The sequence below is a fragment of the Triticum dicoccoides genome, chromosome 5B, assembly GCF_002162155.2.
Source record: "Triticum dicoccoides isolate Atlit2015 ecotype Zavitan chromosome 5B, WEW_v2.0, whole genome shotgun sequence".
In the NCBI taxonomy this organism is placed as follows: Eukaryota; Viridiplantae; Streptophyta; class Magnoliopsida; order Poales; family Poaceae; genus Triticum; species Triticum dicoccoides.
In genome coordinates, this window is record NC_041389.1 from 58,519,074 (window position 1) to 58,532,627 (window position 13,554).

Sequence of the window (13,554 nt, forward strand, 5' to 3'; positions counted from 1 at the left end):
TGATCACCAGATATCGCCTATTCTTCTCTATACTGCTTCCATTAGAGTAGTGTAGCATGTTACTGTTCGGTTAATCCTATTCTGTTGCATAGCCTGTCATTGTTGCTACAGTCGTTGGTACCTTACCCGCAATCCTAAATGCTTAGTATAGGATGCTAGTTTATCATCATTGGCCCTACATTCTTGTCAGTCTGCCTTGCTATACTATCGGGTCGTGATCACTTGGGAGGTGATCACGGGTATATACTATACAAATGGTGACTAAAGTCGGGTTGGCTCGTTGAGTACCCACATGTGATTCGGATAAGGGAGCTGAAAGGACAGGTGGCTCCATTCCGGTAGAGTTGGGCCTGGGTTCCTGACGGCCCCCAACTGTTACTATGTGGCGGAGCGACAGGGCAGGCTGAGACCACCTAGGAGAGAGGTGGGCTTGGCCCTGGTCAGCGTCCGCGGTTACTTCAAAATAACACGCTTAACGAGATCTTGATATTTGATCTGAGTCTGGCCACTGGCCTATACGCACTAACCAACTACGCGGGAAAGATATGGGCACTCGACGTCGTGGTATCAGCTGAAGCCTTCTTGACGTCAGCGACGGAGCGGCGCACGCAGGATTGGACTGGAACGCCTGCTCTTGTATTAGGGAGGCTAGGTATCTTTTCGGCCGCCCTCGCAACGTGCAGGTGTTCAATGGGCGATGGGCCCAGACCCCTGCGTGCATAGGATTTAGACCGGCGTGCTGACCTCTTTGTTGTGCCTAGGTGGGGCTGCGACGTGTTGATCTTCCGAGGCCGGGCATGACCCAGGAAAGTGTGTCCGGCCAAATGGGATCAAGCATGTTGGGTTATGTGGTGCATCCCTGCAGGGAAGTTTATCTATTCGAATAGCCATGTCCCTCGGTAAAAGGACGACCCGGAGTTGTACCTTGACCTTATGACAACCAGAACCGGATACTTAATAAAACACACCCAGACAAGTTCCACAGTCAACCCGGTGATCGCTTTTCCACAGGGCGACGAGGGGAGGATCGCCGGGTAGGATTATGCTATGCGTTGCTACTTCGAGGACTTCAATCTACTCTCTTCTACATGCTGCAAGACGGAGGCTGCCAGAATCGTAGTCTTCGATAGGACTAGCTATCCCCCTCTTATTTTGGCATTCTGCAGTTCAGTCCACTGATATGGCCTCCTTACATATATACCCATGCATATGTAGTGTAGCTCCTTTCTTGCGAGTACTTTGGATGAGTACTCACGGTTGCTTTGCTCCCTCTTTTCCCCCATTTTCCTCTTCTTCACAGATGCCGCAACCAGACGTTGGAGCCCAGGAGCCAGACGCCACCATCGACGACGACTACTACACTGGAGGTGCCTACTACTACGTGCAGGCTGCTGACGATGACCAGGAGTAGTTTAGGAGGATCCCAGGCAGGAGGCCTGCGCCTCTTTCGATCTGTATCCCAGTTTGTGCTAGCCATCTTATGGCAACTTGTTTAACTTATGTCTGTACTCAGATATTGTTGCTTCCGCTGACTCATTTGTGATCGAGCATTTGTATTCGAGCCCTCGAGGCCCCTTGCTTGTAATATGATGCTTGAATGACTTATTTTACTTTTAGAGTTGTGTTGTGATATCTTCCCGTGAGTCCCTGATCTTGATCGTACATATTTGCGTGCATGATTAGTGTACGATTGAATCGGAGGCGTCACAATATACGAAAACTTGTTCGACCAATCTCTCAGAGAAAGAGAGGTCACTTCTCTCTGTATATGTTCATGACAATCTTGTGTACGTAATGGTTCCTTCTTTTGCTTACTAGCTAGCGTGTCGAGTTCTCTCTATACGTATAGTAGCTAGCAAGCGTCGACCAAGCACGGAGATAAGGGAGGTCACTTCTCTCTATTAGCTAGCTAACATAATATATGAAATCCCTAAATTAACCATCCAAAACCCCATAACCCCCCCCCCCTTTCAAAAAACAAACAAAAACCCCAGCTCCTGCCATATGCTGACGCATGGATGCCTTTTGGTCCCGGTTGGTATTACCAACCGGGACTAAAGATCCTCCTGTCTGGGCGCCCCGCAGCGGCTACGTGGAGCCCTTCCTGTCCCGGTTCGCAAGCGAACCGAAGGTTTTGGGCTTTAGTCCCGACCCTTTAGTCCCGGTTCCAGAACCGGGGCTAATGGGTCTCTGGAACCGGGACAAATGACCCATTTTCTACTAGTGGCGGTCAAAAGGAGTTGGATCGGTCCGGATTTTCGTAAAGCCCCCACGTTTCACTTTGGTTTACGGCAGAATGTACGATTAGATCGCGCCATGAACCGATGGCTTGTGCGGTCCGAACGGATGTGAAAGGTTTGAGGGTCGGCACTGAAGATGCCTTGAGGTGCTATCATGCTACGTGCAGTAGCCTTCGTCAACCAATGTGTAAACTCCGTAGAAACGTTCGCCTTGCCTGCCGTCCTGGCTTGTTAAGATGTGTTCACGGATCAAGTTAACTTTGACTGTTTGAATGCTTCCGAGTCAGGCAATGAGGTCACACATGGATTAGAAATGTATTGTTGCCGGCCATTGCCCCTGCTGCCGCCAATAGCCCTCCCGCCTTAATAGGGCAGTAGAGTGATGAATTTTGAGTCTTCCCTTGACGGCAACAAGCTATCAACTCCCTCCTGTAGTTAATAATAAGATTGCAAATTAATTAATGAACAAGACCAGTCCAGTTAGATGTTCAGGTGGAGTACGTGTAATGTTTTTGATATTTTTCAGAAGTTCAGAAATACACTATTCAGTTCAAGGACGGCCAGGTAGTAATTAAGTTCAGGGCTCGCCCTTGTATTTAAGAGAATGTAGGGAGGCTTAACCTTCAAGAAAAGAAAATATTGAACGAAGAATGCCGTCGATGGCATGGGTGTTGGTGCTATTGCCATTGGCTGCATGGGCAGCCACCGCCACTAGCTCCTTGGTGGCCAAGCCAGGCTGCCAGGCGCGATGCGGCGGCGTCGACATCCCCTACCCGTTCAGCATCGGTGCTGGCTGCTTCCGTCCGGGCTTTGAGATCGCCTGCGACAAGAACACGATGCCGTTTCTGCCGGACGCCACCATCAAGGGCCACACGCTCCCCGCCGAGCCCGTGCTCGTGCTGAATCTAACCGTGACGCCGAGCGCGCGGGTCCGGGTGATGCTACCTGTAGCGCACCAGTGCTTCGACGCCGCCGGTAACGAGACCGTCGGCAGCTTCGACGGCAGGCTGACGGTCAGCAAGCCGGGCGTGTACCGCGTCTCCAACACCGCGAACGAGCTCTTTGTCCTGGACTCCTGGGCTGCAACACCCTCATCTACGCCAGCAGAGGGAAGTCGAGGTCCCAGGTCCAGAATGCGTCAACCACCGCCTACTTCAGCGGGTGCGTGGCCTACTGCAACAAAGCCCAGAAGGCGCGGGACGGCATGTGCAACAGCATCGGATGCTGCCGCGTCGAAATCTCGCCGTTGCTCAAAAGCACCAGGATGAGGTTCGAGAAATGGGCGCGCGCGCGCATCGACTTGAGGCACCCCTGCAGCTCAGCAGCTACGCCTTCATCGTGCAGAAGGGCTACTACGTCTTCAAGGCCGCCGACCTGAGCAGGACACCAGACCCGGCCAAGCGATGGAGCATGCCACTTTGGCTCGACTGGGCCATCCGCAACGGCAATAACTCCCTGCGGTGCCCCAAGGCAAGAAAAACATCAGAATACGTTTGCTTGAGCAACCACAGCAAGTGCGTGAATTCCATCAACGGGGCGGGATATTTCTGCATATGCGAGGAAGGCTACGAGGGCAACCCATACCTTGACAACGGATGCACGGGTAAGGCCAACTCTAGTACATTCCCTATTCTCCACTAGTGGCGCAGCCATGGCAATGGGCCATGATGGTGAACATATTCATATATATAACCTTGTTAAATATGTTTGTTTTTTAAAATAAAATAATCTATGATATGCATAGGCTATGCGGGAAATTTCAGGTGGCCTTCCAGATTTTCACCCGAACTCCACAAAATCCGCCAGTTCGAAGTTTTTGGCTTAAAAAGTCACTCTGCCATGTTCCCTTACCAACCCTTCGTACCTGTAATATTTGGAGCGTGCTACGAAAACAACACGTAGACTCCATATTTGGAGGTTGGTGAAGAGAATATAAAGCTCTCTTCATTCATATTGGTTTTGGACATCTAAAAAAAACCGGTTCGTTGAGAGAATATATAACTCTCTTAAGTGTATGCTTAGGTGGTTAGATAGATTCTTTGTGGTGGAACCAGTCTACCTGGATTCAAATCCTAAACATGGCAAGCGTGCTTGCATATTTTTCTGGATTTATTCCAGGTTCTTCGGCGCTATTGTTTCAGCAGTATGGCGTGCCTGCCAACTACGAGGAGTATGCAGAGAGGAACATTCCAGGACCGTTTGCTTCCCCCTCTGGTCTCTGTATGAATGCCGGTTGGCAGCACTCATCACCGTCGACCCGTTCCCGAGCCTACCACACACCATGACTTCCCCGTGTGAGCTCCCCACCATTTGCCCGACCACCGCCATGACCGCACCACAAGAGCTCGATGTGGGCCTGTCTCTGCCACCAGTCCTCCGTTCCTCGACTTGTTGAGGAGGCCAGAGTCACGCACTAGCCATCCAGCATCACCAATTCCATCCTTCGTGCCATCTAGCTTCTACATGTGCTACGTCTCGCCCACCTGAGATAACTCTCATGGGTGACAAACTCCAGACTCCGTTTTAGCCACCATTTGCCCGGCCAGAACACCCTGGGCCGCTGCGTGCCATCTACAACCTTTTCCCACCACTTAGGAAGCTCTCCCTGCCCCCGCTCTTACATTCGGCCAATGATGACCTCGACACTTACGGTGTTCAACGACTTGCACCAAGGTATATTTGCCTCAAATTTGTTCATATTTAGTAGTCTAGCATCTTGTAGATTCGTGCAGATGGCATATGATCCACGATTTGTCTGGATGCCATCATGGTAGAGGATTTTTGTGATGATTCACCATCATCCTTGGACTATTTTGATTTTTATTTATTCAATGAGGAGACTTTGTTGATGGCTACTCAATGGCTAATGGAAAATGGGAGGAAGACACACGGGTCCCTGGCTTTTCCCCTTCCTCCTGCGACGCTCCTGCGGGCGTTCGGGGGGCCTAACCCTAGCGCCGTTGCTGGTCTCTCCCTCCTCCCTCGCCGTCGCCGGGGGGCGCAAGCGGGTGAAGCCTTCGCCCGCTCGTCGCGGGCAGCGGCGGGGCTCTCTCGTCTCCGCGCACGGGGGTTCGGCCGGATGCGACGCTCGGCGCTGGGCGCGGCAGCTCGGCGGTGCTCTGGAGTGGGCCGCGACGGGGCGTGACGATGATGCAACAGGCAGCGCGGAGGTGGTGCGGGCTGGAGGCCAGTGGTGGCGGCGGCTGCATCGCGGCGACGCGCCCAGATCCACCTCTGGAACCCCGTGTCATGGGCGACCTGGGTCGCGGTCGGCCTCCCCTGCCATGGCAGAGGCGGCGCAGCAGCGGGGTGGATGTGTGCACCGCTGCCTGGTCGGCCCTTGCGTCTGGTCGGTGTCGGACGACACGAGAGACTCCTCTGGTGGCCATCCATGGACGTGGTGGTGAGGGCTCTGCTTCCTCTGCTCCGGTGACGGGCCGCTGTCGTGGTCTCATGCGGGGCTGGGCCAATGGCAGGATGGGGCGAAACTGGTGGTTTCAGGGTGGGGAGCTAGTTGAAGGGACGGGGACTTCGCTGCTGAGCTGCCCGTCGCCGGCCCAAGGTGGTTGCCGGTCGTGGCCATGGGCCACTCCTCCCCTCTCCCCTTCCCCATCCTCATGTGTTATCAATTCTGGCGTTGCTCGAGGTGGGGGCGGTTGACCAGCGGTCTTGGAGGCGGTTGGGGTGCGGATTTGTTCAAAGTCTCGGCCTTTGGTGGTCATCGAGGCGGTCTGGAGGCAGGGCGGTGGCTCTGGCGGCGGGAGGCGCATTGATTGTGGGCTGACCGCGTGGCTCGGGTGCGAGCGGGCAGCCACGGTCGCTTGGGCGGCATGGTTGCGGGTGGTTGGCAGAGCGGGGTTGTGACGGAGGGGTAGGAGCAGTTGGGTTCGCCACTTGCCCAGTCCCAATACTGGTCGACGGAGGAGGCATCCGTGGACGTCGTTCCCCTACCTGTAGGCTCCGTCGCGGTGCTCCCACTTCATGCGTGTCACTCCGGGGGGAAAACTTGATCTTCTGGATCAGACGATGACGGATTTCTACGGTCGTATCCTTCATGAAGGCATCGTCTTGGAGTCCCCGCTCCGGCCGTGTCCGTCTCACCGCTCGTCAGTTGATTGTTCATCTACATGGTGGTCTTCAGCTTATCATTAGGGTGCTTAATCGTCATTGGGGTGGTGTTTTCGGTGCTCAACACCTTTGTACCTCGCCTTGGGTGTGTGCGTTGAGTGTGGTGGTGGAGTGCGTTTGTATCTTCTTACTAAATTGTGGTGGTGATGGTGCTTTATCTATAAAGCGGGAGGAAATCCTTTTTCATAAATGGGAGGAAGACGAATTGTGCAGGGTCATAGCTCGGTCATTTGACATGTCATCGGAGTGGAGAAGCAGTCCATGCTATGCTCACCGTATACCCAAAAAATGCTCGCGCCCCGTTTCATATATAAAGAAATATATAACCTAGCACATGCACTCAACACCGCAACACATGCACTCAAGACAAGATACAATCGGTGTAGAGGAACGGCTAAACACGGAGTGAGGCCGTGCTTAACAAAACAAGGAACCCAAGGCGCCACTTTGAAGAAGGTAACGACACTGGAGTGTTGCCGCCGCCCACTCCATATATGATGTAGGTCTTCACCCGGATTCAACCGAAGGAAGAAGAGTAGACAATGCCTTCAAGAAGGGAGCGACAGCCATGGCCGCTCCCGTCTTGGGCCTGGCCAAAGCAAGACTTGGTTTGACCTCTGTATTAAAGTTTATTTAAAAATTCTATGATATGCATAGGCTATGCAGGAAATTCCAGGTGGCCTTCCTGATTTTCACCTGAACTCCACAAAACCTACCAGTTTGAAGTTCTTTGCTTAAAAAGTCACTCTACCAAGTTCTTTCTTTAACACAGTACAGACAAGTATGCTCATACAAACGCTCATACACTCATGCATATGAAAACGCGCATGCACACCCTACCCCTATGAGCACATTCGAGAGACTGAGTTGGCACATCATCTTGAGATTCGTGAAGTCGCCATAGACATGTTCGTAGTTGATGGGAATGTCTTCTTTCACTGAACACACATCACCGAAAGGCCTGAAATAAATACAGAAAAATGTGAGCATCAATGTCAAGTATAGGACTTGAACCCTCGTGGGCTGAGATACCACTACCCTCCTAACAATTCAACCACATGTTGGTTCACACTCTATCAGGTTCCCTAACCATCCTTCCATACCTGTAATATTTGGAGCGTGCTGGAAAAACAACACATAGACTCTGTACTTGGAGGTTGGTGGAGAGAATACAGAGCTCTTCTCATCCATATTTGTTGGTGGACATCTCAAAAAAGTATTAGTTGGTGGAGAGAATATAGAACTCTCTTCATCCATATTGACACCCGGCAAATTAAGCATAGCTTAGGTGGTTAGATTCTTCATGGAGGAACCAACCCACCCCAGGTTCAAGTCCTAGACTTGCCACGGGTGCTCGCATATTTCCTTGATCTATTTCAGATATTTTTTGGTGCTATTCTATCAGCGGTATGGTGTGCCCATCAACTATGAGGGGTATGTGGGAGGAACATTTCAGGACCACTTGCTTCCACCTCTAGCCTTCATACTAGCGTCCATTGGCAGCACTCACTACGGATGACCCGCTCTGGGCCATACCACACACCATGGCTACCCCCGCGTGAGCTTCCCACCATTTTCCCAACCACCGCCATGGTCGCATCACAAGAGCTTGATGTGGGCCTGTGACTGGCATGAGTCCTCCATTCCCTGACTTGTTGAGGAAGTCGGAGTCACGTACCAGCCCTCCGCCATCGCCAATTCCATCCTTTGTGCCATCTAGCTTCTACATGTGCTGCATCTAACACATCTGAGCTAACTCCCGAGCACCACGGCCGCCGTGTGCCACCTACAATGAACCTTCTCCCACCACTTATTAACCTACCTTTGCCTCCTCTCTTGCATTTGGCCAACAATGCCCTCGACGACTTGCCCCAAGGTATATTCGCCTTAAATTTGTTCATATTTAGTAGTCTAGCTCCATGTAGATTCGTGCAGATGGCATATGATTCACTATTTGTCTATATGTCATCATAGTAGAGGGTATTTTGATGATTCACCATTGTTGAACAATTTTGATGTTCATTTATTCAATGAGGAAGATGAGGAGATTTATTTGATGGTTACTCTATGGATGACGGGAAGTGGGAGGAAGACGAGTTGTGAAGAGTCATAGCTCGGTCATTTGACATATCACTAGAATAGAGCCGACGACCATGATATGCTCATCCTATAGAACCTCTGCATCTCTTCTAGCAACTCTTACAAATATCAATAGATTGTTTTAGCAAATTGACGAAGTCAAGTAAGCTAACCAAACATTCTTCACGCAACGGAGAAATGTAGTTGGGTTCATGGGATTTACTAGTTCCTAGAAGGTGACCACGACACTTTGGGTGGTTCCATATGGTACTCTTGCCTATTTGACCAATGAGTATCTTTGAATGGTCGAAGATGCATCCATAGGCGCGGGAGAAAGTTTTTCAATGTTGCAATCGGGGTCTACAAAGCAGAGTATTTTAGGGCACCCAATGTTGATAACACGTCGAGGATTTTAGCAAAGTAAGAGGCTAACCAGGTATGCTTGGAAGCATTGACTGGACATATTGGAGCTGGATGAATTTCCTTACATGTCATGGACAATTCACCACACATTGCCCTGATCCAACTATCATTTAGGAAGGGTTACCTCTGATGACTTGTAGATTCACAATTGCTACTTTGGCATCATGGTTCTCACAATGGCATCAATGACTTGTAGAGATGTCATCTTTTTGGTAGGCTAGAAAGTGGTGATGCTCTGACATGCAACATTAACATCAATGGGCATGATTATGATCAAGGCTGCTATCTTGCCGATGGCATCTAGTATTCATGGTCAACATTTGTCTAGACAATTTCAAATCATGAAGGTAATACAAATAAACACTTTGCCAAGTGTCAATAATGAGTGAGGAAGGATATTGGTGGAGCATTTGGAATGTTGCGAACTTAGTTTGCAATTGATCGAGGTCTTACTCGCTTCTGGGACAATAAGACCTTGGGAAAGATTATGGAGTGTTGTGTGATTCTAGACATGATCATTGAGAATGAGAGGTATGCACATTGGACTACCACTATGGCTATGTTGGCCAAACTATCAAACCTTGTAGGAACCCATACCACATTTAGGCTTTTCTTGAGGTGTACCAGATGTTTGAAGAGCGAGATCTCACGACCATCTCTTGAAGATCCCATTGAGCATCAGTGGTGGCTACATGGACGATAGTGTGTTTACATTCTTCCAATCATGATTATTTGTTAATTTGGAGTATTTGCTTCATCAGATTATCTATTGTCTTAAATTATTTGTTTTACCGGGTTATTTGTTGCATTCAGACCTTCTCATTTCATTTAAATTTGAATTAAATTTTTGTGAACCTATTGATTTGAAATGTTGTTGAATTGTTTGACGTTGAAACATGGAAAATTTGAACTACTATGATGTATTTGAGTTAGGATAGAGTTTATATGCACAAAATTATGGGTAATGTTTTTAAGCCTCAAATTTGGGGAATCTACTTTGTGCATTGCCTTACAGCCTCCACAAAAGTTGGAGAGCGCTCTAAGAAATTTTGGAGGCTATATTTATTGGGAATCGGTTGGAATTTCTCTAACATCCCAGCCAAGCCGGTGCTAAGAAATCTAACAATGTTGCATCTAAACTCAAGGCTCAAATTTTCTCACTTTCCGGCGTTAAATCAACATAAGTTTTGACGAAATGATATATGGGGTTAGATATCTTACAAAGATTCCAAAATGGAAGTGGTGGAGCAGCTCTACATGGCTTGAGAGTGGCCCCGCTATTTTTTGATTGTTGTAGACTCAACCTTCAATTGTAACTCTAGGAGTATTTTCATTAGCCTCTCTCAATTCATCGTTTGGACTCGGCTCTGTGACTCAAAAGTTTACTTAGCACCAGCTTTTGCCTCATGCTCTAAGGGCTAAATCAATTTTGCTTTTGCTTTGCTAATGCTCGAATGACATTGGATCGCGTCAGGATTAACCCTTTTTTAATGGGCGTCAATTTTTTAATTTTTTTCTTTCCCCAATGGATCAAAATTGGACAGCTCTCGCTCATTGAGACGACATAAGAACTTCTCACGCGCCCTAAGTTTTATAACAAAAAATTTGCTATGCCTTTTTTTAACTAAATAATTGCCCGTATGTTGGAATGAGAGTATAAATATTCTAGTATTTTAGCTCATGATTTATATGCACATATTTATGTGATCGTGTAGCAGAAGAATTTATTTGGCAAACATTTGTTGGCTTACCAAAAAATCATAATTATTTGGCATGTCAATAAGAGGTGGGGAAATTGAGCCAGTTTTGAGGGAAAACAAGGAAAAAGTCAGAGAAGGAAGGAAAAATCAAAAGAGGAAAAGGGAGTTGGAAACATACGTAAGGTTAGATGAAGGATGAGTTCTAGAGAACCTTACGTCTTTTGAAGCAGTAGAATTATTCTCTCTATATTTCTTACTCCTGCAAGAAAAATTAAACATGTATTGTAGACACAGATAGGTTGACAAGTTTCCCGAGGTGCTATTTGGATTTGACTATCCCTTTTCTTATATTTAACTTGCACACAGACACATACATTACCCCCCACTACATGTGCATATACTAATAAATCTGCTTCGTGGTGGAGTATGATGAAGTTTTTTACCACGACAAGCCTTCCGACATGCATGCTACCTTTTGTCAACCAAAATATAGATTCACATGGTCAACTTGGCTTAATGCTTCCATGTTTTATGTAGATATTAACGAGTGTAAACAGCCACAATTATATCCATGCTTCGGCAAGTGTACCAACATGTACGGATCTTTCGAGTGCACGTGCTCAGAAGGATACCAAGGAAACGCCACCCACAAAGATGGTTGTGTCCAGTCCATAAACAGAGGTGGGCACTATTGCTTCTTACTTTCCCTAGGATCAAGATGTATATAAACTATCTTCGATAAAGCACAATAGTTTTAAAACACGTACTTCCTCCTTTTCCAAAATGTAATTTTTAGGTTTGTTCTAAGTAAAACATCTTTAAGCCTAACCAATTATATATAAAATATACCAACATCTTTAAGAACGAATTAGCTTCATTAAATCAATTATGAAATGTGTTGTTAAGATGACTTTATTTCATGTCACATTGGTTGCTATATTTTTTACACATTTGTAAGACTTAAAAGTTCGAATTTGAAATCATAAAGATACTAACATTTTGGAAATGGAGGGAGTAGGTGAAAATATATTGTTCCTTCTCAATCATATTTGGAAAATCCCTCTTGTTGTCTTTAATGCAAAGAATATTCTCATACTTAGTTCTATGTATTAGCTCATGAACAATAAAAATAGAGTATATTGCATGAAAATAAGCTAAAAATTAGTTATGTGATGCAGATACAATTCAGATTTCTTCTAATAAATCTACATTATACTAATATATTATTTCAAGTGGCGACAATCCCTAATTTAATCAGTTACATCCCACAATTATACGAGAATGGAATGCCGCCATTTTATATAGGACTAAAGAACACAATCAATAAGAAACTTTATTTTAACTTATAAGAATATATGTACGATTAAAGATGCCATGAAACATATATTTTTTACATTATTACTAACAGATGAATACATTTCAAAATATTGAAATAGAAGCCAACACTCTCTCTAGCTACACATACTATTATCTACGTCCTTTCTCATGCGAACCACCTGCGATTTTTGTTAGTGGTTGGTTAGCGGACTTACATGGGTTAAATATTGACCCCCCCCCCCTATTAGTTGGATCACCTCAATTTGAGACATAGTTTTGGCTGGATTTTGATATTTTTGAAATTTGAACCTGGTATAGTTAGTAGATTTTTGGTCAATTAGGTGATACCTATCCCCCTAACAAGACTTTAAACCCTGAGTCCAACCTCATATTTGTTCCTTTAACTACTATTGAGTTATGTCATCGCATACACTAATTACGTGCCCATCGATCTATTTTTTGCAGGTTTAATCATTGGCCTATCGGTTTCTAGTGGCCCAACTATTCTAATTTTGTTTATTGCCTCAAAGATAATAGTACGCAAGCTTAAGCATCAAAAGGAGTAGAAGTTGAGACAAAAATTCTTTAATCAAAATCGTGGACAATTGTTGCAAAAATTGGTATCTCATAGGTCAGATATTGCAGAGAGGATGATCATCCCACTAAGGGATCTAGAAAAGGCCACAAACAAGTTCCATCCAACTCGTAATCTTGGTGGTGGAGGGCATGGTACCGTATACAACGGAATTTCATCATACTTGCATGTTGTTGCAATCAAAAAGTCAAATATTGTGGTCAAGAGTGAGATTAATGAGTTTATAAATGAAGTTTCCATACTATCACAGATCAATCATAGGAACATTGGAAAGCTTTTTGAATGTTGTCTTGAGGCAGAAGTCCCCTTGTTGGCTTATGAGTTCATTTCCAATGGAACCCTATGTGATTATCTTCACAAGAAACCACTAAGATCAGTACCTTGGCAGGACATATTAAGGATTGCAGTTGAAATTGGCAAAGCCCTTTCTTACCTTCACTCGGGTATTTCTATCCCCGTAATACACAGAGATATAAAGTCCACCAATATACTTCTTGATGATGCTTTTACAGCGAAGGTGTCTGACTTTGGAGCTTCAAGGTACATTCCTAAAGATAAAACAACAATTACAACAGTGGTGCAGGGAACGTTGGGATATTTAGATCCTATGTACTTTTATTGTGGCCGTCTGACAGAAAAAAGTGATGTTTATAGCTTTGGAGTTATTCTCATTGAGTTGCTTACAAGGAAGATGCCAATTATATATAGATCCTCCACCGGTGATGGGCTAGTTGCACAATTTGTTGAACTACTTGCAGAAGGTAAATTGGTAGAAATACTAGATCCGCAAGTAATTGTGGAGGGAGGTAGCCAAGTTGAAGTGGTATCTTCTCTAGCTATGTCGTGCATAAAGCTAAGAGCAGAGGAGCGACCAACTATGAGGTCAGTGGAGATGACACTAGAAGCACTTCAAGGACCCAAAGAACATTTTCGGGTTCGGGATGCAACACATGAGGGGAGTTATTCGGCAATGAGATATACATCACCAATAAGAACGACAAGCTTAGAGGACACTAGCAGGCAATATAGTCAAGAAGAAGAGTTTGTGTTGTCCGTAAGCTACCCCCGATAG

The 13,554-nt window shown here is 46.4% G+C and overlaps 1 pseudogene; it reads left to right on the top strand.

Moving 5' to 3' along the window:
- Positions 1–2,899: 2,899 nt before the first annotated feature.
- Positions 2,900–13,554, top strand: LOC119309060 (annotated as a pseudogene).